Genomic DNA, 8977 nt, shown 5'->3' with positions numbered 1-8977 from the left:
TATATATATATATATATGTGTGTGTGAGTGTGTGTATATAAATAGTATACGGACTTACAATCAAACATCCGTATCTAGTCTTGACTGGACATTTATGCATAATAGCTCCTTGAGGCATCTGTTTCTGGTCCGGACTTTTGTATGTACGTTTATACGCGCATAATTGTAGGCCCCACAGGAAACAAAACCTCAGTCTTCTTTGAAACCGGAAATGGCAGGACGTTACGGATGTTGGTACACACCAGTAGGTAACCTTTACGTTGATTAGTTTTCAAACAATGCCTAAGTTACATGTGCTATGTGTTTAGATCACCACGTTAGAATACAAAACCCAGCTAATTTAAAGAAATTCACACTTTTCTATTTCAATTGCGCAATTATCCATCCAATTAGCGATGCAACACGACAGGCCACAAAAAATGACCACTTCGTGATTTTTATGTCGAATGAGCCATGCCATGAGAGCTGGCATCACATGCATTGTGTGGTCATATTGCCAAACCTCGTTCAACTTGAACCGTAAATAATATTGGTTAAAATACTGCATTTCAGCTTATGGCCAGGGGCCAGCTGCTAACGACGCAGACTGCTTTAAGTATTTAGCTTTGCCACCAGAGTATTTTCTGGCCTTAAAACGTAAGACCGCGTGTCTCGCGCACGGGATTTGCATTGCGCCACGCCTCGCTAAATATGTGAAGTACAAACTGTTGTCGCTGCGCACAAGGCCCGTGAGCGGCGTAAACCTACAGGTTTTGCCTGCTTGCCTCAAACATATGTTAACACGCGGACCAGTGGCCGAACACTGCCCGCATGGTCCGTGGCCTGCGCCCCCCGCGGGCGCAAACGGCGGCAGTACAGCGGCAGGGCACCGGTCACAAGTTTTATACGCGCTGCCGTGTCTTTTTTTGTGCGACAAGGCTGTCTTGGACTACTCACACGTGCATGCGTATGTGTTTTTTACCCCTAATTATTTTTCTTCTTTTTTGACATACTGTTTTGTCTCTCAGACCAATGGCACGTGATAGCCACGCGTGTATGTGGAGTGTCAGCTGATGTTAGATAATAATGATAATATATAGGAAGCCCATCCCGAATAAATCACGCATCGCGTGCGATCCGTACCCCGTCATATGGATCACGTGACATCCTGATGTCACACGTGTCCGTATGAAGCTGGCCCAGGACAGCGCCACCTTCAACGTCTCTATAATGTGAGAGGGCACGAACTAGTGCCGTTCCCGGACACAATAACGTCTCTATAATGTGAGAGGGCACGAACCAGTGCCGCCCCCAGACACAATGCACCACTCTGCTTGAAACGCCGCCTTACACTACAGGCTGGCAATCTTTTAGGGGAATCCTGTCATGAGTCTACCACGAGATATGCGGTGGTCAGGTGGTACCAGATCCAGCATCAGATCCGGGGCGCATCAACATTTGACCGGTGCATTTTAAGGACAGAGCAGGTACACCTCCCATTTTTACTCACAGAGCCGTGTCGTTACAACTTGTTTTGCATTGTTAACATCTCGTCAACATTCCGTTTCAGAACCAGCGCAACCTTTCCATCGCCGCCGCGTCTTCCGCGGCCGTTCCGCGTCAGCCGACCGCGACACGAGCGCAGCAGAAGACATACGGACAGGGCTCGGATGAGGTAAGAGGCCGACTGCCGGATCTAGGCATAGCGCTCGAAATTTCCGAGCATGAGACGTGCGCACTGGCGAGTTTTGAGGATATCCAAGGAAACCAGAGGTTTGCAGACACTGCTGTCATGGCAACTGGCACGATTTCAGCAGAATGTGCCTGAAATTGCGGCAGGTTCCGCATGTTTATGATCAGCAGAAACGAACAAACCCTTCAAATTTACGAAAGTGTTTTATGACACAGCTCTTGGCTTTAGGGCCCGTTTGCTGTCAACGTTCTGCGGAGCGCCGGGCCGTTTCATTTTTAGAGGTCAAGACTGGCCAGCACTGCTATTCCTGCCAGGATCGGTTATCGCTGGCCGGTTTTCGGACCGATGGTTACCCGGCTCTCCGCCGACGGCTCATCGGCTAGCCGACTTTGTTATCAGCTGGTTTTGGACAAGTGAAGTGAATTTTGGATCCCAAACCCACCAGTCAAGTACCAGGGCATGCATTTTTTTTTTACCACTCCTTCACCCCTTTCCTGATGGCCGGCTAGCCTAATCGGCTAACCGCTAGATCGGTGACTAGCCGGTGAGCCCAATCGGCTAACCGTTAGATCGGGGACTAGCCGGCTAGCCCAATCGGCTAACCGTTAGATCGGGGACTGTCCGGCTAGCCATGTAACTGTAAACAAGACTAGCTCCAAACAAAACTGGCGTTTCTGTACCACAGCTCAATACAGCCCGCACGGTAAATGTACCGCTAGCCAATTTGTCTAATTATACCAGTGGCTGTCCAGCGGCAACTTGTCACAGCCAGTGAGATCCTATGGTTTCTTGAACTCGGGACCTCCCGGGAGTGTAGGTGCAGGAACGTCGCAAAAAGTGGGAGTTTTATTCATGCTTCACAGGGCAAGAGAGCTTTTAACCGTCGGTCCAGAGAGCTCAGTTGGTCAAAGCAACCACTTTGATATGCGCCCATCCGTGGTGGGATGGGTTCGGGTCACTGCAGATGCACGTTATTTACGCCTGTTTGGGATGGCCTGTGCTGGTGGCAGCCGCCGCGGTTAAGTCGGCGTAGAAAGGACTGTGCCCAGCACTGCGGCATGCTGAGGTTTTGCCGTAAAGTCTCGCCATTGCGGCATGCTGAGGTTTCACCGCAAGATCTCGCCACTGATCCGGAATTTCACGACCCGGTGACGCTTTCAGGGCTTACGCATCAAATGCTCTGAAACGTAGTCACTGAACCTGTAAAGGTTTGGAAAGATATTCAAAACAAAGCCGGAAGTACAGTTTAGCACATATAGGCCTACTTTAGTCGCTACAGTCTAGAGCCGTGCCTCCGAGAGCGTAACTCTCCTATGGCAGGCAGATACGAATCTGCTACCAGATCACCTGTACGCACTTGTGTTTCCCCTATGGCAGTCATATTGACGTCCAGGCCCTCTTGTATGATCTGACCGCTCGATGTCTCTGTGAGCGAGCCTGGAAATCCTATAGACGATGGAGAGCACCCGGCTTCACAAATGGTTGCCGGGGAGGATCCTGGATGTTCGGAGGTCCCCCGAATGAAGCTGAGCGCAGGCGCCGGCTGTGAGGGCTCATGTAGGTCTGACGCGTCCGGCTGACGGGACAGGGTAGATGGCCTCAGGCGGATATAGTTCGGTCGACGGCTCCGGATGTAGCAGATTCATAGACTCAGGATCCTGGTTTGTAACCTGCTTTTTGCTGGCTGATGCAGCTTTTCACCGGCGGATACAAGTCCCAGAGCCGAACGACGGTCAACAAAGAACCTTTTAATGATAGCCGCAAGCCTACATCGATCGCTTTATGATTCAAGATAAGCGGGTTTAAAGTCGTGGCGCCGTGTGTCGCGTTGTCTTAATGCCTGCGCTATGGGAGCGGCCAAGGGAAGACCCGGGTGGTGCGTCCCGCCCTCTCCCGGGCTGGAATTTTATCACAATAGATGGCTCTCGACAGAAAGCAGGAGTAGGCGTGATGCGTGCTCGCCGGGTTTCGTTCCCCATCCCCTTAGAAATCCTGACCGCGCCCCTGATACGCCGAACCTGCCATCCAAAACTGCCATAAAACCGCCACAGATAAGCAGAGTATGTCAGCACTGAGCCTCCTCACGCTGCCGGCTGCGGTTTCAGCACCGCACGACACTGTGTGGAGAGAGCCGAAGCTCGCACAGCAAACCTGCGCCCACCAGCCGCCGCCAGTTGCCAGCATCCGACGAGCCGACTCAGCCGCCACGGACCGACCCGCACGGCCGGCCGCTGCCTCTCAGCCCGGCAGGTGAGACACGTCCAGCGGGGCTCAGCCCGGCAGGTGAGACACGTCCAGCGGAGCTCAGGCCGGCAGGTGAGACACGTCCAGCGGGGCTCAGCCCGGCAGGTGAGACACGTCCAGCGGAGCTCAGGCCGGCAGGTGAGACACGTCCAGCGGGGCTCAGCCGGCAGGTGAGACACGTCCAACGGGCTCAGGCCGGCAGGTGAGACACGTCAGCGGAGCTCAGGCCGGCAGGTGAGACACGTCAGCGGAGCTCAGCCCGGCAGGTGAGACACGTCCAACGGAGCTCAGGCCGGCAGGTGAGACACGTCCAGCGGGCTCAGCCGGCAGGTGAGACACGTCAGCGGAGCTCAGGCCGGCAGGTGAGACACGTCCAGCGGAGCTCAGCCCAGGCAGGTGAGACACGTCAGCGAGCTCAGCCGGCAGGTGAGACACGTCCAGCGGGGCTCAGCCTGGCAGGTGAGACACGTCCAGCGGGGCTCAGCCCGGCAGGTGAGGCACGTCCAACGGAGCCCAGATTTTCTACAGCTGAGGACCGAATTGCATGGTATCATTAAAACGCCACAACCACGAATGTTTTCAGCGACAACCATGTTTCCATTATGTTAAAATGACATTCGAGTCGCTGTGAGAATGCGCTAATGGATTCACCGTAACGCCATTCACTCGACACAGTCGGCTGTACGTGGAAATCTGGGGCGAAACTGCATTACAAGTCAGACCGGAGGAAAATTCGATACGGATGGTAGACGCAATAGCCAGGATGCTAGATGTGCTGGAAGTGGTGGAACTCGCCCACAACGAAATATCCATATATCTGCGCTTGGTGTTCTCAGTTTTCAGACCCTTGCTGGAAAGACACACGGGGTTGCGGTCCCGATTACTGGATGGCTCGTTTTGGAGGAAAAGCATAGGTCTGCGATGGTGGGTGCCGGAAAATGCGACGAACCTCATTATTTCTTTGTCGGTATTTCATTTCTTTATTTCATGTATTATTATCTTCGTTGTTCCCTTTATTTCAGTATTTCTTGATCGATTTCCATTGAATGCATTTGATACAAACATGGCAGGTTTTCAGTAATTCGGAGAGATCATTTGTATTTCGTCAGTGATGTTGACGATCACTTTTCATCACAGCCTTACGCGGGGACAGTCCGTCTCACGTGAACAGGGAAAAGATCGAACGCCTGATTCTGCCGGCAAAGCTCGCTGCCTAAACTTCATCCTTCGAACACACCCGCGTGCATAAAAGGCCATTCATAGCCTCACTTTTGGTGCTCACAAATGTTGTGGTATCAGAACACACACAGCATTGTTTTATATTTCCGATGGCTGACATGGGAGACATATTTTTTGTTCAATAAATTCGAGTCATTAACGCGTCCTTTAGACTTGGTGGGAGCAATCGGGTTTGGTAAGTAGTTAACGTCACACCCTTTGGGCCCCAACCGTTTTTTTTGCAATTTTGCATACTTAAAAGCGTAACTGCATCGTTTCTTATCAACGGCATGTCCTGTTTTCTTTATCTGAAACTCAGCAGTTCAAAGGCAAGCGGTGCCTTGCCTCGGCGGAAAAAAACAATGCACTGTTGTGTTACGTTGGTTTGACTCATGATTCTGCTCCGAAATTTTTGGGTGAGGATAGATTCGAATCACGTGTAGACAAATCGCGTGAAGCACGGTGTCAATGTCAATTGTATGTGTCGCTGCTCTAACGAATTTGATAAATTGCTCCGAAATTCGTGTGTGTGTGTGTGGGGGGGGGGGGGGGTGTTTGTGACACGGCGTTGAGGCCCCTTCATTTTTCCGTATTTTGCGCCGACTTGTTGCCTTAACGGCTGCCTCTCGCAAGTTGTCGATGCATTTCCCCTGTGTTCCCCCTCTCTCTGACGGTACCTCACAACCGAACCGCTTCCATTAAAATCCGTCGCCTGCCCCCCAGATGCTGTGCACCACTACGGCTCGTACCTGGCTCAATATGAACTGGACGAGATTGATCAGTACGATCACATCTGGTTCCTCGGGCTCGGCGCCAAGAAGTTGGCCGGGGATCCAGCTCGCCAGCAGAACGCCGGCTACGACGACGAGCACGGCAGCTACATCAAGGTGGCGTGCTGGGCTGTGTCCAGCCGGCGCGATCGCCCCGGGCTCGCTATGCCTGGCCTGGCACAGCCGCTCAGCAGTCTGTAGAAAAAAGCGGCGGCGTCATCCGGACGTAGCTTGCGTGACCGCGGTGCTTAAGGCACCTTTCATGCCTGCAAAGCCTCTTGACGTTACGTGTGTTATTCACACGCCGTCGTGTTTGAGTTGGCAAGCTTGGGAGCTAGTTTGGTGTTCTGAAGGCCTGGCCGTTTGTGGGACGTGGCTGGTCTGAGTCTGTGTCAGACTATCAGACCCGCCACGCACACGCGTGGCGGGTCTGATGATGATGATGTTCATTACGGCGTGTGCGCAGCCTGACTGACTGCTGACTGTGCGGGGCTGTCGCGCAGGTGCCGCGGGACCACATCGCGTACCGGTACGAGATACTGGAGGTGATCGGTCGCGGCAGCTTCGGGCAGGTGATCCGCACCCTCGACCACAAGACCAACACCCAAGTGGCCATCAAGGTCATCAGGTAAACAGCTGTCAAGTGCTCGAATAGATAAAACATTCCGTGAAAGGATTATGTAATTAAGTTTCAAGGTTTTCTCTTATACGGCATCACTGCCAGGTTGGTGAAAAAATATGTTGGTGAAACGTGACCAAAGCAGCGGTGTTTTACCGGAGCTTAAGTAGCGTTCAGCAAAGAGTATGTGCAAATGCCATTGCCTCACCTTCTCAGAAAAACTTTGACGGCATCCGAAACCGAGTCACTTACTCGTGACCTTTTTACCAGCATTGGCATTCACCATCGCACCACTAGACATTGCGATCGGCTCGTGGCGTGAGTGGATTTTATGGTTTGCCGGCAACTATCCGTACAATGGACCTCACGCGTTTGGAGATCGAAGTCAGAAAACTCATGATACGAGGACAGCTAGGCATTGATTAAGTCACTGATTACTCTGCCTATATGACCATGTTGACCGCGTGTGGGCGTTGTGTTGTTCGCAAGCGTTATCAACTCGACCCAAAATTTCATGCATTGACCGAAGCGAAGCTCCGAATTTTTAGGGCTTCTTTTATTTCTAACTCACTTCCTGGATGATATTTTTAGAAATAAAGGCACGCAGGAATGACATTGCTTTACGGAAGGCAGTATTCTGGCCTGAGCTCGAAGAATAAGCAATTTATCGATGTGCGAAAGGGTTGTTTTGTTTTGCAAATACTACATAAGTGATTTGATGTTGTCCATTCATGACCGATTCAAATGCTGAGGGTTCGTCATGGACGAGACGCATAGCGCTGAGTCCATACCAAAATTGCAAATAAAATCACAAATAAAATGGCTGGATTCGCCCATGCATTGACTTATCGCCCAATCCAAGTTTTTTTGTAGTTTATTTCAGGACTAAAGCGCAGGTATCCAGTCAGGCTGGTGACGCCGGCCTAGACCAAATCGATTCCGTGACATTGTTTGGTTCTCTACTTTGGCGACACCCAAGAGATACCTCTTGAGCAAATGCAAACCAAATGTCAGCCAACAAGGCCAACTGTTAGGCTGCTAGAATTTTAAACTCGTTTGTGATATAGATAGATAATCAAACAGGCTTAGAAACGGGAGGGGGTCGCGGGTGTCATGGCGTCCCTACGTTCTGAACATGCCGGACAGAAACTATATGGTGACGTTTGGCAAGATTCGGCACGGAAATGGGCTTCGCTACGCTCACTTTCTGAAGCGTTCCGCCGTCTACGGGTCACCGTACTTTTTGATACACGGTGAAATCTTGGGAAGGATAACTTTCTCAACTTGAAACCTTGACACTTGATATAAAAGAAAAGGACCTTCAGCTTCTGGTTAAACATCATTTAACCAGTACCTCCTGGCATATTCAAAATCAATAACTCAGCATAAGGGCTTTAAAAGCATGGCGGGTTCATATTTTTTGGTGGATGTTTTTCTCAAAAATGCAAAACGCGAAGATGGCGATGAATTAGAGCAAAGCTCTCCAAAGAGAGAAAAATCACCAAATCCGACTTATCGCCTGTCTAGCAATCATCGATTGCCACACGTAGAAGATCCTTACGGACATGACAAGGGCAGCCAATTTAACCGAACGCAGGCACTACCTATTGATGACAAACATACAATATAAAAGAGGGGCCCATTTGGTCTACAACTACCGGAGGCACAACTACAGCCAGATTGTGAGTTGGGCGCAAAATGGCCCCGATGCCGACACGCCCTTAAACACCAAATCACCACACCACCACCACCGCAATAAGAATAAGTAATATGTTCGCTACATGCTGTACATGTAGGCATCGCCTGATTGTTATGTTATGTGTTGTGTTATGTGTGTTTGAAGGTGGTTATGTATGTACTTCTGTTGTCATGGTAATGGGCGGCATACAAATACGTTTGAGGCCATAAAAATATGTCGAAATGATTTGAACTTAGATGAGACGATTTTTTACGATTTTTACTTTCAAACACTTTGAAAAGCTTCACCTTTGGTTTATGTTTTGCGTTAGAAGTACGTAAACATACGCCCCTGACGCGTTCCACATCCTTTTCACCTATTTGAGTTCCATTAATTGGCCATGCTGCAGTGGAATGGAATGCATATGCTATGCAGACCACCTCTGAAAATCGCGACCTTTGACCTGACACAAGATGCCACTCGCGACCTGCAGGTCAACAAACTAACGTGCCGAGGTCGCTCAGTCCGAGAGCGTCTCTTGCATCTTTCCAGCGTCTTTCGATTCGGCTTACGGTCTGATTAGACGATATGAGCCTATCGGCAATCGACCCATCAGCCTATCGGCTGATTATTGGCCTATCTGCTGATTATCAGCCCATTGACTGATGGCTCCGAACATATTCTATGGGGTCCTATCATACCCTGCAAAAGCAAATACCATGCGGCGAGATAAAAAAGCAACGTTACGAGGACAACTGAGTTCTTTAGCATGCACT

The 8977-nt window shown here is 50.5% G+C and overlaps 1 pseudogene; it reads left to right on the top strand.

Moving 5' to 3' along the window:
- Positions 1-1167: 1167 nt before the first annotated feature.
- Positions 1168-8977, top strand: part of LOC119100365 (dual specificity tyrosine-phosphorylation-regulated kinase 2-like) — a 13869-nt pseudogene continuing 6059 nt past the window's right edge.

This window comes from Pollicipes pollicipes, unplaced genomic scaffold, assembly GCF_011947565.3.
Source record: "Pollicipes pollicipes isolate AB1234 unplaced genomic scaffold, Ppol_2.1 Scaffold_4881;HRSCAF=5763_pilon_pilon_pilon, whole genome shotgun sequence".
NCBI lineage: Eukaryota > Metazoa > Arthropoda > Thecostraca > Pollicipedomorpha > Pollicipedidae > Pollicipes > Pollicipes pollicipes.
Note: the sequence above shows the minus strand (reverse complement) of the source record. Positions and strands in the feature narration are given on the sequence as shown.